Here is an 18,181-nt window from a genome sequence, read left to right as displayed (position 1 = left end):
CAAGAGAGCCATCTGGGCCCTTGGCCACCTGCTCCTGCCGCCTGCTGTTTGGAAGGGGCCAGTGGCTTGGAGAGAAGAGAGGAAGGGAAGGTGAGGGGATCTGAAGATCAGGAGGGAAAGGGAGAAGGAAGAGAAAGATATGAGAGAGGAGAGAGAGGGGCGAGGAAGGGCTACAGGTAACAGAAGCTTAAATGAGATGGCAGTTTTTCTTACATACAGCTGTAGGTAGGTAGTCCAGGGCTAGAGTGAAAACCAAGGCTTGCGTTCTTTTTCCACCATTCCTAACAATTCCAAGCTGCAGTGTGGAGGAAGGGGTGGGGGAAGGGCACACCCCTCGCTTTAGGGACCCAACTGGGCATTGCACACATCGCTTCCCCTGACAGCTCACTGGCCAGAGTGTAGTCACCAGAGCTACATCTAGCTGAAAGAGAAGCCGGGAATCGTAGTCTTTGTTCTGAGCATCGATGTATCCAGAGTAGAAGGAATGAGAAAGGAGGAAACTGGATATAGGGGCAGGAAAATAAAGAGGAAGGGAAGCTCTTGGAAGGAGGAGGGGCGGGGACAGGAAGGGAAGGAGGGTAAAACCCTTTGGAACAGCTTGTACTCGTGGCTAAACCTGACCTCCCAGCACACCTGGCTCCACCCCAGGGTGACCAGGTCTAGGGGTTTGTCATAGGCAAGTTCCCTGGGGGCTAGGAGCCCTTCCCCTTCTCAAAGACTGATTAACCTGCTTTTGGGGCCCAGACCTGAAGTGGGCTGTGGCTACTTCAGTGAGGTCTCTGGGGAAGGTCTGCATCTAATAAAAGGAAAGAAAATGAAGTGCAGGGTTTTGCTTTCCCACTTAGCCAAGAAGAGGCTCTAGAGTGTACCTGGCAGTCGTGAGGAAGGATGTGATAAGTCACACTGAGTCAAACTCTTTCAGGATGTAAGGAAGGAGCTTGTCCAGTTTTAAACTCTTTCAGGATGTAAGGAAGGAACTTGTCCAGTTTTCCTCAAGGTACGTGAAGGTACATAAAACACGGGACCATCTCACATTATCAACTAGGTTGCTCTGGATCACAAGTAACAGTAAACCCAGCCAAAATGTTCAATAAGAGCAGTTATTATCTCCCAAAACAAGAAGTCCAGAGGAGGGCAGTTCCAGGATCGGTTAATTCAATAGCTCTGTGACGTCTGGGCTCTGAGTCCATTTCCCAGAAATTCTCATAGCTTTTCTGTTTGGTTGTAAGATGGCAGCTGGACTTCCAAGCATGATGTCCTCCTAAAATTGCTTTCAAAGGAAGTATTTTCCTCACCAGTGTCATTTTATCTGAAAGGATAACATTTCCCAGAACCTCTCCATCAGAATTCCCCTTCTTTTGGCCAGACTGGGTTACATCTCTATCCCCCAATCAAATACTGGCAAGGGGGAATGGGATTACCCCTTCCCATGGGATGGTTGGTTTAGGCCAATCATGATTCACCATCTGGGGCCCACCTTCTCTGAGTACACTGCATCTGGATTCTCAACAGACAAGTTCTGTTATCAAAGAAATAGGGCACCATGTTGTAGGGAGCCATGGCTCTTGGTTAGGCTTAGGGCAGACATTACTAATCACTTATAGCTCTCTTTCTCTGACAGTCATTGTCAATCAAAGTTGGCACAGGAGATAAAGCACGTGTCATCTCAGCCTTAGATAATGCGAAGTAAGGGAGCAATAACTCAAGGTATCTTTAGTGACCCAGTCATCTAACTGCCTCACATGGTGTCTTTAAATATGTCTACAAATTCTTTGACAATCTTTCCTTCAAAAAGTGGCAGCATATTCCCCTCCCCTTGAGCGGGGGCTGGACCTGGTGACTCAGTTCTAAGGAACAGAAAACGGCAAAAGTGATGGTGTGTGAATTGCGAGACTAGATATAAAAGGCAGTGGAGGTTTTGCTTTGTTCTCTCTTGGATCACTTGTCCTGGGGAGGCCAGCCACCAGGCCATGAGAGCACTCCAGCAGCCCTACAAAGAAGTCCATGCGGGGAGGAACTGAGACCTTCTACCAACAGCCATGTGAGGGAGCCATGCTGGAAGTGATCTTCCAGTCCCAGTCGAGTCTTCAGATGACTGCAGTCCCGGCCAACATCTTCTCAAACTTTGGGGTTTGAGAAACCCCAAACCAGAACCCTCCAGCTAAGCCACTCTCAAACTCCTGACTTTCTCACAGAAACCATGAGATAGTAAATGTTTATTGTTTGAAGCCACCAAGTTTTGGGGTAATTCTTCGTGCAGCCAGAGCTGGGACTAGGGCAAAGCAAGGGAGGAACCCAACCCTGAAAATGAGTGCCTCCTTAGACTTTGTGCCCTGGCTTCCTCACTGGCCTCACCTTAGTCCCAACCTTGTGTCTAGCAGTATGTAAACCTCCATGCCCCTTTCCCCTTCCCAACATTCTCCAGCTTGTACTTGGGTGTCCTTGGGGCTCTGAAGAAGCTGGTTCCTTCTCAGGGTCCAAGGGTGGAGCATGTGACTAAGCCTGTCAGCACATTCCAGTACCCTTAGGTCACGGTGACAGGATCGGTTGTAGCATGTGACCCCCCTCCTGTCCAATCAGAGTAGATGTCAAGCCTTTTGCTAGGGATGCTGGGTCAGATATGATTCCACTCTTGTGACTGAACAAGGTAAATGTAACCATGGGACTTCTGGTAGCTTTTTTGGGACCTCTGAGGGGAGTCAGTTTGGGGATAAAGCTGTTAGCAGGATACAAGAAACTGGGTCCTTGGTAATATTGTTCAGCTGCTGGATTAACACCTACCTAAAGCCAGCCTCCTCTCAGAACTTTTCAGCCCACTGAGCTAAGAATTTCCCTTTAAAACATTTAAACCAGTTTGAGTCTGGTTTTCTGTTACAGGCAAAGGAAAGCCCAAATGTGATGTTAAACACACAGAGGAGACCCCACATCGGTTACTCACACAGATGCTGCCAAGGATCCAGCTGTTTCACACTGTGTAGAGTAAGTATCCAGATGTTCCGTCGAATGTTCTTGTTTCAGCCAGATGTTGAATATCTTGTAGATGGAGGGTTAACATGATTTAATGCTTAAAAGCAAATACTCCTCCTTTCTCCTCCCTCCCCTGCCCCCCATCTGGTGCCTGCCTACTTCTAGTCACTTCCAGATAGTCATGTCCCACCCGAATCCTCAGGTAGGTGCTATGATTTGTATCACGTGGTACCGCCTACCCCACTTGTCTCCTTCCTCCACAGTTATTTGGACCAGGAATTGGTATCTAGCCCACAGAGCCAGTGTAGACACTGGGCAACAACCCGTGTGGCCTGGCACGAAGAGGCGAGCTGGGGCAATCAGAGTCTTTCTTTGTCTCTCTGAACTGAGATATCCTGAAGAAGGGAGCGGTTCCAGGCAGGGCCACGGAGCAGAGACGGGGCCACAGGAGAATGTTAAGCTAGCAGAAGTTATGCAGGGAGCAGAAATGAGGAGCAGGTGAGACTACAAGGAGAGAAGAACTATCCTAGAGTCCGCGGAAAGAGTAACCGACTCCCTGAGAGAGGGAGCGAGCTACGGAGAAAGAGATGGAGAACAGTTAGTCAAGATAGGCTAGATTCTGCCGTGGGAACAAACATCCCCCAAATCTCAGTGGCTTAACCCAACAAGAGTTTATTCCTGACCATACACGACTTGTCCATCACCGGTGAGCAGGGAAGGCTCTGCGCACTGTGGTTGTGTGAGAACTCAGGCCAACAGAGGCTCCACTTTGACCCGGGTTTCCACGATTGCAGAGGTGGGGGAAGGAAATTCAGCCAATTACATGTCAGCTCTTACGGCTTCTGTCCAGAGGTGACACATGCCCCTTCTGCTTACAATTCATTGGCTAAAGCAAATCTCATGACTGTGCCTAATTTTAAAGGTAGAAGAGTCGTGTGAGGCTACTGTATGCATGGAAAGAGGAAAAACTTGAGTATCTGTGACCAGCCTTATTGATGTCCACAGAGAGGGGAGCTGGTCTCTAGAGCAGCCTCAGGTCCCACAGGTCCAGATTTCACGAGGCCCTGCCATACTGTGGATTGTATTCACACAACATCCCCGTCGCCCTTTTTGTCCCACACGTGCCTTGCAATGCCCATCATCTTCCACACATACATTTATTTGTTTCTTGCAAATTAAGACCTCCCTCCTGGGACTTCTTATTTCCTTTGAATGCACCTCTTGCACTTGGGGACTCCCTTCCTCAAAAGCAAAAAGTTGGGAACTCCCTGGCGGTCCAGTGGTTAGGACTCCACACTCTCATTGCCGAGGGCCCGGGTTCGATCCCTGGTCAGGGAACTAAAATCCTACAAGCAGCGAGGTGCAGCCAAAGAAAGAAAGCCTAAAACCAGTACAAACCATCTTTGTGTCTCTGTTTTATAGCAAGGTGGGGATCTACAGGCCCTCCTGCCTCGGGAATGTCAGAGAGGGCTTCGGAGAAACTCTATTTGCACATGAAGACTTCGTAGGCTCCCCTGGCAGGGAATGCCATATCTATGAAGTTTTCTAGTTCTTATTATTTGCCAAGCACTGTGCTAAGAACTTTGCCTGAATTATCTCATTTAAAATACTTTTTGACCTCACTTTGCAGATGAAGAAACTATGGCATAGAATCTATGGCAACTCCTTTGAGGCCTGATTTTCGTATCTATGCTCATCGCATTATAGTATACATCCAAGAAAGATGGTGAGGAGGACTTTGGGGCTGATGGGTCAGCCTGGGGGACCAAGGTTAATCTCTGAGGAGAAGATAAGGGGAGGGAGAAGCTGCCTCAGGTGGGTAGAGAGCTTACCTCCAAGGAGGAAAGACATACTTAATGGGGCAGGGTGTGGTATCCTTCAGATGCCCTTGGGCCCAGACTCAAGTCCTACTTGGAGAAAATTGAGAGATTGAAAGAAAATAAGCTGTTTTTGATTGAGCACATATAGTGACCAAATTGTGGTCTCTAAGCATCTTTTCTCACTGAAAGGAACCAAGGCTTCTTGGAGAACTGGCTGTTTCCAGGTCCAGAGCAACAATTATATAAGATAAGCCCAGAGCATCTTTTATTAGAAGGTAAGAAAGTTGTCAAACACCACTGAGGTCGTGTCAAAAGGACTCAGATGCCAGACTGAAGGAGCTCCTCCTGGATAAAATGGGATCATTTGAGCATCAGATACAAAACTGAACAAACAAAAACCCTGCAATGAATTGAAACACGTCAAATATTTTTTAAAGTCCATGAATTAAAATATGATAATAATAAAAAGACATTTGGAGGCTGCTTAGAGAAAACTAACTCACTATTCCGAGAAGTGATAAATAAAGGGAAAAAAGTTTCCAAAAAGCTACCTGTGGGGCATCCCAATGATATAGTGAAGTTAAGGGTTAGTTGGAAGGCTTCCCATGTACTCCCCAAACCTGCCTCTGGCTTTTTCCAGGCCTGAATTTCCACCATTAGAGACTCATTTCTTTGAGGTTAGAAATGTCCTGAATCGGAGTCAGAGTAACCTTGGGAAAGGTTTGTTAACTACTTTCTTCACAGATCGTGATAGAGGAAAACTGGTGAGTCCTATGGTTCCTGGAGTCTGAACAGGTAGGGGTACAGCCAGAGAAGAAGGGCTGGAGGGGAAAGATCTTGGAAACATCGTGGAGGGCAGGAGAACCTCCTGGGCTGGCCTTCCAAAGTGCAGCTCCTCGGTAGCCCAATCAGATGAGGTCTGGTCCAGCAGGTGGAGAGAATGCCAGAGATGCACATTTTATTATACACTCCAGGTGATTCAAACATGGTTGTCCTGCTACATTTTCTGGGGGACACTGGACCACATTTCCTGAATCTCTCCTACTGGCTGTGTGACTTCCTGCTCTGGCAGCACTGGACTGTCACAGCTGAGCACTTACAGCCTCTGCAAACTTCACGGGGCCCCTCACCCTGGGACCTCTTCGTTACTGCCAGGTGAAGCCTTTAAGATGCCAGGCCCTTCCTTGTGTGGGAAAGCTGGCACTATGGAGAAGGGACACAGCCACATGGGTCCCAGTGTGAGCTCTGAGCTGCCAGCCCTCACCCCCTCTCACAGCTTCCTATGTGACAGCCCGCTCACTCAGGGCCCCTCACTCTTGACAACGCTTCTCGGGCTCTGCCGGACCCGGGACCCTATATCCCAGCCCAGGCCCTGAGGTGCCCTCAGGCCCGGGATTCCTCTTTCCTCCGTGGTGCCCTCACGGGACCCTTGTCCCTGGGCAGGGGGTTGTTTGCAGCCCTGCTGACCGGCTGTGTGCCTGAGCCAGACTGTGGCCAGTCTACGCTCACTCTGGAGTCCGCTAAGCCTCCTCGCCATCCCCTTTCCTACCCTACCACCTCACCTAGCCCCTTCCTGTCCCTTGGGCCTCTCCCATCCCTCCCTCCCTGCTTCGTGGCCCTCTCCCACTGAGATGAGCATCCGGATTCCAGGCCCGAGTCCATCCTTCCCTAGTAACGCTCCTCAGCCCACCTCCTCCCCAGGGACCGAGCGCCCAATTTGGGGCTGACCTTCCAAGTCTGGTCCCCACAAGCCCAGCCCTGGCTAATGGGTCCTGGCTGAGCGCCCCTGTCCTGACACCTGGCCTTTGCCTGACCCCATGGGTAAACTTGGGCGCCAGCCTCAGCCCTCCCTGGCTGGCCTGTCCCCCAGCACCCGAGCCTGGGTTATGACATCTTTCCACTGAGCGGCTCTTATTTGGAGAAGGCAAACACGCCAGCACATGCACACACGCACCCCTCCTCGCCCTGACGCCACACGCGCTGGCGTGAAAATCCGGCTGGCCGTGTTTATTTTTCTTCCTTTAATTTCCCCTTTAGAACAAACACCAGTCCTGTAACACAGACCACCCTCTCCTTTCAGATCCGCAGCCTCCCGCCCCCCACCCCCTGTCCTCCCCGCGCAGCTGTGAATGAGAACAGAGTAAGTCTTTTAGCAGGAGGCAGTGGCCTGAATGAATTGATCCCAGCCTCCAAGCCAGCAGGGAAGGAGGGCTTGTGAGCATGTGTATTTGCTTCTTAGAAAATCTTTGCACATCCCCAAGCTCCTATTTTTCCCTGTGCCTTGGAGCAAATGCCTCCCCGCCTCACCCCCCCTCCGTTCACATTTGATTTGAATTCCTTTTTGGTCCCTTGCATTTTGTTTTCTGTTTTCTACAAGGGAGCCTGAATCAAGGCCTCAGAAAAACAAGGCCGGGCTGCCAACTGGAAATGTTTGCTCTGGGGGCGAGTTCGGAGGCTGGCGTCAGGCGGGGCAAGATCCGTGCCAGTGGAATGTGATTTGGGGGGGAAGCTGCAGGTCACTCAATCGCTGGCAGCCTGCCCGGGAGCAACTGAATGCTTTCTGAGCTCTGTGTGTGTGTGTAGACTTCTTTCCCTCATGCAAACAGAACCCTGGAGACGTGGAGACAGAAGCATTAGGAAGAAACTAGACAGGGGTTTGGAAAGTCAGGGGAACCAGCGAGATTAGGTGGGTGGGGGTGGGAAGAGGATGCCAGGATCTGTGTAGCTACTTTATCCAGCACCCATTGTGTTCTCTGCCTAAAGCTGGGGGCTCTCGGGAGCAAGGGGAGGTGCAGACCACCCTGGCCCCCGGTGACCCATAGGCTCTTTGGAGAAACAAGGCTCCCAGTACAGGACACAGTCAGGCCAGCCTGGCAGTTCCCCCGAGCAGGCTGCATGAATGGCTGAGGGTGTTCAGGGTAGGCTTCCTGGAGGAGGTGTGGTAGGGTCCCAGCCCTGAAGCACGAAGTACAGCTCTTCCTCTGCTTACAATGGGGTTACGTCCTAATAAACCCATCAGAAGTTGAAAGTGCTGTTAAGTCGAAAATGCATTTAATACAGCCAACCTACTAAACATCACAGCCTAGCTTAGCCTACCTTAAACATGCTGAGAACACTCCATTAGCCTACACAAACCTATTTTGGCAAACACCAAACCTACTTTATAATAGAGTATTGACTACCTTATGTAACGTGTGGAATACTGGACTGAAAGTGAAAAACAGAAGTTGTCTGGGTACAGAATGGTTGTGCGTTGGTGTGATCACGGAGCTGGCTGGGAGCTGCGGCTGCCGCTGCCCAGCATCTCAAGAGAGTATGTACCGCATGTACAGGAAAAGAACAAAATTCAAAATTCCAAAAACAGTTTCTACTGAATGTGTGCCACTTTCGCCCCGTCATAAAATCGAAAAATCTTAAGTTGAACCATTGAAAGTCAGGGACCGTATGTGTTGCGTTGAAAGGAAAGGAGAGGTGTTCAGGAGACTGTTAGTAGCTACCACGGGCCAAGCCTGTGCCGAGCCCTTTACAATGATGATCGCTTATCCTTCCAACAACCCATGAGGGTCAAGGATCTTTCTATCCGACATTGCAAAGGAGGAAACTGAGGCCCAGAGCGATTAGGGAACCTGGCCAAGCCCCCAGCTTGTACGTGGTCAGCCGGGTTCAGCTCAGAGCTGTCCCACATGAAAGCATGGCTTCTCCCCACCGCTGAGGGTCTTTTCCCACTTAGCCAAGTTGTCTGAGTAAGGACCTGTTTTTGTTTCTTTATTTTTTTGTCCCTGGAAAAAGAACTGTTCAATTTGAGTTGGGGATCTAAGATGCCAAGGTAGACTTCCCAGAGGGCAGTGTGACAAGTGCTGGGAGATCCGAGAGGAACTTGCTTTGCCTCACCATTCCCAGGAGGTGACGGCTGGCAGTCCTGCCACGGTGCCTAGCAAGCCAGGTCTTTCCAACAGCCTGGCTCACCTTATCAACGACCCGTGTCCCCTCCCGCACTCCTCAGCATACCCCCGTCACATGCCAAGTTCTTTCCTACCCCAAATGTTCACCGTGGGACTGCCCCCTTCAGGGGTCTTCAGAAGTTGTCTGCTACTCTGAGTAGTGCATGAAACCCAGGTGGACCAGACAGAATGGTTTTATCCAGGGCAACGAGCATGACCCGAGAGCTGGAGTCGGGGGACCCAGTGGTACCAGTACTTCTCAGTGATGTCAAGCAAGTCTGTCCCCTGAGGAGTGGTCTGTATGTTCCCCGAGCTGTCATAGATGGGGGGAGAGAATCTAAGACGCAGAGTTGATATACAGGTATTTGGTGGGAGGGCGGGTGTCTGACCCACCTCAGAAGGATTCTTGGTCAGAGAAAGCAGAGTCTATTGCAGGGTCTCTCTCAGACTCAGGAGAGGAGAAGGAAATAAGCCAGGCTTGGCAGGGAGGAGAAGAAGATGGGGGCGAGGGAGTGGAGTGATGGACAGGATAGTTAGACCCAAGCTCGTCGGGTAGAGACCAGACAGATAGTTGTCCATTTGATTAGAGCGACTCCATTGACCATTTGGGGATTTTATTGTCCTGAGGCCAAATAGTTGGTGAGTCTCACCCATTGATTCTTTTTGACCATGTAACCACTAGTGTTAGGTAAACACTGGCGTGGGGGTCACCTGGGGCTGCCAGATCATCTTCATTGGTTGAACTGACTTGATCCCGTGAGATGACTGATTTTACCAGTTATTTCCAGGGAACAGGTAATTGACTGTATTAACCAAACCCAATCATTGTTTTGGTTTTTCAGAGACAGTCTTTGGATCTGACATCTTTGGACCTCAGAGATATTTAGGCTCCCTGCCACTTACCAACAACAGCCAGCCCCCAAGAAGGCTGGGGAAGACCCTACAAACAATGGGCTTTGGGACTCAGTCTCCCCCATCAATAAAATGGGAAGGCTGGACTAGACCAGAAGTGGCCAACACATGGCATGAATACTGCCCTCTTCCTCTTTCATCCATGGCAGACATTGCTAATCAATTACAGCACTCATTCCCATGGGACCCAGATCCAGCCTCAGAATCCTTTTCAACACAGGGTTTCAAGCAGCCCCTACCAATCAATTAGATTTGGCATGCATGATAAAAAGCATTTGTCCTTTGGGAGATTGGGATTGACATATATATACTAATATGTATAAAATAGATAACTAATAAGAACCTGCTGTATAAAAAGAAAATAAAATTCAAAAAAAAAAAAAGAGAGAGAAAAAAAAAGTATTTGTCCTCCGGGCACTAGATGGTCTCCAAGCCTCCCTCCAGCTGTGCCAATCTAGGATTGCAACTGATTAGGCGTCTGAGGACTCAGCCTGGAGACCATCAGATCAACAGCTGTCACTGGGGCTTCCCAGGTCTGCGGGGCTGCCCTTGAGCTGGGCCGTGGAAGAGCCAGTACCTTTTTAATTTTCCACATTGCTAATAAATGTGCATTGCGTCAGCTCCGTCCTGCCCCCTCATGTGTTCCGGCTGCCGCCATCAGAGGGGACTTTTCTAGAGAGCTGCAAAAATAGTTTTTAAAGAGCCTGTACAGAAGAAGTAGCCAAGCCTTTTTTGTTTCCTTTCTTTTCTGAGGGAATGGGGGACATGGGTAGGGAATACTTCACAATGAAGGAATGTGCTCCTTGGGGAATTTAATGTTGTTTTCCTAAAAAAAAAAAGAAGAAGAAGAAGAAGAACTTATCACACACTGGTTTCACATCTAGCCACAGAGCACGCCTGTGAGGATTGGTAACAGCTCCCGGGGGATCACTGGCTTAAGCCAGGTCTTGTTAGGCTGTTGACAACTAGGTCCTGATGAGGAAAGCACTAATGGGCCTCTGGCTCGCTCCCCGCCCGCCCCCTGGCTGATCCAGCTTCGGTGTTCCAGTGGGATTGATGGCTTCGTGACAGAGCTTCTCTTGCCTGCAATAGGGGTTAGGCTTGCAGGAGAGTTTTCTCTCTAGCGAGTGACTGTTTCATTTTCTCCCATTGTGCTCTGGGTTTTGAAGAGGCTTAAGACAAATGCTAAGATGCTGGGGATGGGAAGATCTCGGGGTAGGTAGGTGCCATCGCCTTCTCACTCTTCCCATTTTATAGCTGAAGAAACTGAGGCTTGGGACTTCCCTGGTGGTCCAGTGGTTAAGACTCCACGCTTCCAGTGCAGGGGGCGCAGTTTCGATCCCCGGTCAGGAACTAGGATCCCACATGCCATGTGGCGTGGCCAAAAATGAAAAGAAAAGAAAAGAAAGTGAAGCTTGCAGGGGGCAGGGGACAGGGGAAGCAGGTGCCCAAGGGAAGGGTACATAGCTGGTCCTGGGAAGAGAATGTATCTTTCGACTCCCAGACCAGAAAGTCAAAGCTGCAGGACAACTCTGATAATGTCCTGCCCAGAATTTCTTGAACCTGGGTAATGTGTGCTCCTGTCTCGAAAGGTGACACACTGTCACAGAGCCCTAAGACATAATTATACACTTATGATTTATGCTTTTAATTCTTATGTAACTATAAATGGAAATAAGTTAATAAATTAATAAACAAAACTACAAAGGTGATAAAATTCACATTAACAACATGGAGTTATGATGGATAATGTCGTTTTGCTGAAACAGAGCCCATAGAGCATAGAGGAGGAGCAGAGGAGAAGCCACAGAAGACTCTGGACTTTCCCCATCAGAGGCCATGGGAATGAAGGAATCTGGGGGACAGCGAGGTGTCAGGGGGAGGGAAGAGGACCAGAGAGGGCAGGGCCAGGTCAGATGCTGGTCAGAGGAAGCAGAGAGCCTGGACACTCAGCTGCTTCGGGCAGCCCTCGTGTCCTCTTGGGGGTGTGCTTGCCCGGCACAGCCTGGCTTGCTGTGTTGCTTTCTTGAGGAAGTCTCCTTGAGGCTCAGATATCCCCTCACTTCTTAGCGAATCCCCGACAGTCAGGGCGGTGCCACGTGACCATCCCCTCTCTCCTCTGCCATCTTACCAGCCACTGGGACGAACCTTCTCTAGGCTTCGTAAGGGAGCAGGCGCCACTTTCTATCTCCTTTGGGTGGCAACGCAGCCCATAAACGTGATGCATAAGTGTGTGACAAGGAGAAAAGGGCTGGTGGTCGTTCCAGTTGTAAGTGGGTAGTGAGGGGAGGCCTTAACGAGGAGATGACATAACAGTAGGCTGGGTGGAGGTAAGGGAGTGAGCCATGGGCATTTGTCAGGGAAGTGGTCTGCCTGGCCAGATCTCATGGACCTTCCAGCCTGGTTCAAATGCCTCTTCTTTCGGGAAGTCTCCCAGAGCAGTTCTGCCGCGCTCGGAATTCCCACAGCTTTCCCTACAGAGTGTATCACTTCGTGATGTGTTTACGGCTCTTAACAGATTTGTATTATTTCTCTCCTGGACCTGGAATGCCTTGAGGTGGATACCTCGTGCCCTCTCACCAGATGTTAGCTCGTGAGGCAGGGGTTTTTGCTCTGTTCACTGCTGTATCCCCCAGTAGCTGTCTTTGTGTTGTAGGTGTAGACAGCCTCAGTAGGTGTCTACAAATGTGTGTTGAATTGTCACAAGTGGACCAAGTTGGAGATGGGAATCACTTGAGCTCCTGATGGCACACACCTCATCTCTCTGACCCAGTTCCATCGTGAGGCCTGGCTCGGCCCAAGGTTTGTCAAGTGAATGAATGACTGTTGATTTGCACCCATTGTCCCCCACTTTGTTTATCAGGCCAGGAGACACGAAACCAGAGAAAAGAAAGTGAATTCGACCAACCACCAGTTCCCGGTGGTCAGAGCAGCTGTCCCTGGGACACGATCAACTCTGGATCCACTGGTTTCTTCTGTTAAAGCAGCTGGTTGACTAGCTGAGTAAGACCTGGTCCAAACTGAGCAGTGAGCCTTTGTTCATTCAGTAAATATTTACTGAGTGCCTACTGATACCAGGATTGTTCTAGATCCTGGGATATAGCAGTGAACAAGGCAGGTAAAAATCCCTGCCCTCATGGAGCTGACATTCTAGTGGGGGAGACAAATAAACAAAAAACCCAGTTATACACCTACAGACATAATATGTCAGATAATGGTAAGTACTTGAAAAATTAAAGCAGGGAAGAGGTAGAGATATTGAAGAAGAGGATATATGGGGTGCCCAGGGACAACCTCACTGAGAAGGTGACATAGAAACACCAGAGGGGGGTGAGGGAGTAAGCCACGAGTCTACCTGGGCTACCTGGCATTCCAGGCCAGAAGAACAGCCAGTGCAAAGGCCCTGAGGCGGGAGGGAGCTTGCTGGGTAAGTTCAAGGAGTAGCAAGAAGCCCAGTGCGGTGGGAGCAGAGGGATGGGGCGGGTGGTGGGGGAGGACTGAGGGAATGAAGTCAGAGAGGAAAGGGAGGACCAGATGCCAACCTTGGCTCCTGCTCGAATGTTCCAGTTCTCTATTGCTTGCATAACAAACCACCCCAAAATGTAGTGGCTTAACACAACAATTCAGGATTCATTCCCATGGTTCTGGGGGTTGACCGGGCTCAGCTGGGCAGTTCTCGCTTAGGTTTTCCCATGTGACTGTAGCCAGATAGAGGTTGGGGCTGGAGGCGTCTGAAGGCTCCCCTGGGCCAGGTGTCCAGGTGCCTTCCTCACTCACAGGCCAGGCACCACGGTGCTCCCCACGAGGCCTCTCTCTCCAGCAGAGTAACCTGGACTGCTCACACGGTGACTCAGGGCTCCCACTGGCAGGAAGCTGAAACAGCCAGTGCCCTTAAAAGCACGGTGTCACTTCCACTCCCTCGGGTCTCCGTTAGCCACGGCAGTCCGGGTTCCCGGGGTGGAGGAACAGACCCCTGTCTCCAAGCTTGCAGGGGGAGAGGATTGCTGGCAGCTCCTAACACATCTGAGAAAAATAGGAAGTCACAGAGAGGTTTTGAGCAGAGGAATGACACGATGTGTCCTAGGTTTCAAAGGACATCTGACCAACTGTGTGGGAACCTGGCACCTGCCAGCCTGTTGTGCCAGGCTCCTCCTGGTGCTTGTTGAACCCCTTCCCTCCTGAGCCAGTCCTCCCGTTTCCTCCCTGACCACAGGAGCCAGGACTAAGTGCACCCCACGGGTTCTGCCTGTTGCGGGGGAAACTGCTCCATTAACCACAGAGCATGTGCTCAAGGCTGAGAAGGTGCACCCTAGCCCATCCCAGAGAGCGAGCCCCAGAGAGAAGCTGCTGAAGGCCTTCCTCGCTCCCTCCTGCCGTGCCCTTATCCAGCCCCTTTCCCAGCCCCAGAGACTCTCTGAATTTTCCACAGCGGGGATGGTCACTTGGATAGAGAGAGGTAGGAGGAAGACTGGAGAGTGAGTCTGGAACAGCTTTCCGCCTGGATGTCTCATTTCTGTCCTCTGGATCCAGGGTCCTGCTGGTTAATGGTGGCAGAGCAGACACTGCGACTGAAAGGTAGGGAGGACCCTTGGAGGCCACCAGGCTGACTACATTCTACTTTCTGCTCACTGCCTTGGGTGGTCCTATCCAGGGTGGCTATGAGCACAACTCTGGAAGGCACTGATCACATGCGTTCTGTTGCCTTCTGGCAGTCTAGTTTCTGTTCTTCCTCCCTTTCTCGAATGGATGACACACCCACTTTGGATCAATCTAGACAGCCGGAAATAGGGACTCCGGATTCAGGAATGTAGTGTTCCATGTAGCAAGTATCCAAGGTTCCATCCCATTTGGCCAAGAAGATGGCAGTCTTGGGATGTCACCCTGCAGAGCTATCCTGTCCTCACCCACGGGTGGTGCGTATGCACTAAGGAATTGTTGGGCAGGTTCCAACCAGCAATGCTAGGAGGGCACCAGTACCTGGATAAGACCTGGGATCCATATGCCCGAGAACATCAAATGTCCAGAGGCAGCGCCCCTGCCATCTGACCCTGACCTGGAAGGAGCTGGAGGGTCATCGAGCTGGTCCAAGGGAGGACAGTGGTTTCCCTTGAGAAGAGGACAGCAAGAAGCTCGCCCCAGGCTGGTGGCACATGCAGGGACAGCCAGGCTTCCAGAGAGGCCAGCCCTGTAGGTGGCCCAGTGACTCACCTCCCCAGATGCTACTCACTGAGGTCTCGGGAGGCAGCAAAACACAATGGTTCAAAGCTTAAGTTTTTGGGTCCGTTGGCCTGGGTTCAAATCCCACTTCTGTTATTTCCTTTCCATTGGCAAGTTTTTGTTTTGTTTTGTTTTTTGGTCTAGGAGCCTCAGTTTCCTTATCTGTAGAATGGGTTTACTTCCCTGGGTTGTTATAAGGATTTAGTGAAATAGAGCCTGTAGTCACTCCCTGTGTGGTGGTGAGTTTTGCTGCCTGGCTTTCTAACATCTGTTCCCAGTGGTCTAAGCCCTAAACTCTTGCCTTCACTTCCATTTCTAGTTTCATTCCTATTCCCTGGACCAGCCATACAGGGGATGTGGAACCTCCCAGTGGCACGGTCATGCTAGCCCAGAGTAACCTCAAACACTTGATTCAGTGGGGGATGTTTTTAATGTAGGGCATAGGTTTTCTTTGGATGTCCGTGTTGTCCCATTCCAAACAGGGGGTGAGACCACCTGGAGCCTGGAGAGCCTTTTTATCCTGGAAATTCTATGAATTCACACAATCCAAATTGCTGTCATTGCAGGGCTACCACTCCTGGCTCTAAATCCTTGTGGGGAAACGGCTATGTTGTGTATAGTCCGGACAGTGTCATACCACCAGGGGGTGCTGGCAGGCTGGTCTCCCTCCACTTCTCCGGGAGGCTGAGGGAAGGGAGCCCTGGGTGGCCGGTTTGCCCTTAGGCTGGGGGACCTTGGGCAGTTAGCCTGGACTTCGAAGGTCTGCCACCTGGTGGGCTGAGAATCACAATAACAGGGACCCTTCACATCACTTGGGCCCTCCTGTTCCGGTACATGGCATTCCATCTTATGACTAAGGAGATAACGCCCAGATAACAAACTGCGGCTCAGAGAGGTGAAGGGGCTGCTCGAGGCCACACAGCTGGTGAGTGGCAAAGCACTAGGCTAGCCTGATGCCAACCCCTGGGCCCCGCGATTTGACCAGCGGGAGAGGCAGCATGGCGAGGGGGAAGGAGCATGTCCTGGGAGACCGGCTGGGTCTGAGTCCCGTTCTACCTCCACCCAGCGCAGATGACCACTCCTATCCACTCCCTTCTCTTCCTCCCACCCCTTGGGATCTCAGTGACCTTCTCCTCTGTTTTGGAAGAGTTGGTGACAGGCTCAGGATCAGCATGAGTGGAGCCTTCGCTATTCAACCAAGACACGTGATTTTCCTGGAGCACAGCCTGGCCTCTTCAGGGACAATTTTCAGTCCTGCCATGAGACTTCTGCACGCCCTAACTAGCCATGGACACACCAGCCTGCAAGTGCACCCCGAGCCTGGGGGGAAAAGCTGGGATGCAAGGAGCCTGGGCAGCTGTGCTAACCCAGGATGCGTAAAGCCACCGTCATTCCACTTACGTACCAGGCTCAGTGCTGTACTTGCAGCCTCACTTAATCCTCATGCCAGCCCTATGAGACAATATTACGATCTCCATTTTACAGAGGGGGAAACTGAGGCTCAGAGAGGACCTCAGCAGCTCTGGAGAGGTGGTCTTGGCTTTCCCCCCAACTCTGCCACCGACTGGCTGGGTGCATGAGGAGTGGGTCGGCTGGGGTCTCAGCTTCTGCTTGGGATCTGGAGAATGTAAAGGGCATGAAGCCTTCAGCAAAAGTTTCCTGGAAGACAGGGAAGAAACAGTGGCTTTTCAGGAGCTCACAAACCCAGGGGTTCAGGCAGGACCTCAGTGGAGGACGAGTTGCAGCAATTCTTGTGAGTGACCACATGCAGAGGCCAGCAAGAGTGACAGGGGGCTGTGCTGACCAGCCAAGGTTTACAGGAGGAGGGGAGACTGGGGCCAGTCATCAAAGAGTGAGAAGACTGTTCTCTTCAGAGGGTCCCGGGCTGGTGGGGGAAACAGAAGGAGAATGGGGACTCCTCTCTGGGGCTTACCCTGGGTCTTCAGGAGAGAGATAAGGTATGGGAAGACGCTGGGTGCCCAGGGAAGGGGGTGCCTCAGGAAGCACACATTTTATGATGCCGGGACCCATCCCGGTGGAAAAAATGAGGTTTTGCATTTACCATAGTCAGAAAACTGCATGCCTCTGTGTGTGTCCCTGTGTGAATGTGGACGTGTGAAGGGATGTTTGAAGTCTTATGTCAAAGTCCTTTTACATCTGTGATCTCTTTTTACTTCCCCAACTATCTTGAGAGGTTGGCTGGACAGAAATATCATCCTCAAGGACAGATTCAGAACCCCAGTGGGATGAACTGTCTTGCTCAGGGTCATGGAGCTTGATAGTTGAAAAGCCAAGTACAATCTATGCTCTTGCCCCTGAACCTTCTGCCTGGACCCCCATCCTACCTCACAGGACACTGTATGGCACAGGTCACCATGTCATCTGCCCCCTCCCACCCCCAGGGCTTTCTCCCCTAGAGGAGAGAAGGCACTCTGATGAACCCTGTATTTTCACAAGAAAAACCCCACAGGGTTTGGTGAGTCTGGGGATGGGAGTGAATGACTGAAATCAGAAAGACAAAGATTCCAGTGGCTGCAGAGGTCAGAGCCCAAGGCCAGGGTCAAGGGTCTATCTTCTCTCAAACTGCTTAAAGCAACCACCACCAAGGAGGAACTTACTACCACAGAGGAAGGACCTGCGAGGAGGGAAGGACCGTGTGCTGGTCCTCAGGGCAGCCTCCGGGAGGTGGGCTCCGGTGAGGGCCCACTAGTTTGCCCTTTTTTACCCCCCCAGAATCTCCAGTGGGATGGCACTGAGGACCGAGGGTCTGGGCAGTCGACCTCTGTCCCCTGCCAATAACAGTGGGCACCTGCAAAGCTCTCACTTTGTGCCAGGCAGCTCTGAACGCTTTGCACACATATGCTCAATTAACCTTCACAACACCTCAGGAAGAAGGTACAATTGTTACTTCCATTCTACAGACGAGGAAAGGGAGGCACAGAGAGGTTCAGTGACTTGCCCAACAACACTCAGTTTGTAAGTGGCAGAGCTGGCATTTGAACCCAGGAAATCTGCCTCTAGAAGCTATTCTGCTTCTGTTATTAATAATAATAATAACCAAAGCTTCCATTTGACTGGTACCCCCTATGTGCCTGGGGCTGAATTCCCCACAGGAACGTAGCGGGCAACCTGGGGTGAGGTGACTTGAGATTCTCCCAGATGCTGCGTCTAAACCCAAAGCTTCCACGCTGCTCGGCCTCTTTAACTCGCTGCGTGACCGTGGGAAAGCCCACTCCTTTTCAGAGCCTCAGTTTGACTGGCGCTTAGGCCTTCTCTCTGCTCCAGCAAGTGACCCGAGCGGATGGGGCTGCGGTGCAGGGGGAG

General features: G+C 51.1%; 1 long non-coding RNA gene across 1 annotated transcript; it reads left to right on the top strand.

Annotated features, from left to right (window-relative positions):
- Positions 1-2,662: 2,662 nt before the first annotated feature.
- Positions 2,663-18,125, top strand: LOC309643836. The gene is made up of 3 exons (XR_014254087.1): positions 2,663-2,979; positions 4,977-5,062; positions 9,571-18,125. It is a non-coding gene; the product is annotated as an uncharacterized lncRNA (long non-coding RNA).
- The last annotated feature ends 56 nt before the right edge of the window (positions 18,126-18,181 follow it).

The sequence above is a fragment of the Balaenoptera physalus genome (assembly GCF_965194825.1).
Source record: "Balaenoptera physalus genome assembly, chromosome: 15".
NCBI lineage: Eukaryota > Metazoa > Chordata > Mammalia > Artiodactyla > Balaenopteridae > Balaenoptera > Balaenoptera physalus.
This window is presented reverse-complemented; position numbering and strand designations above follow the sequence as displayed.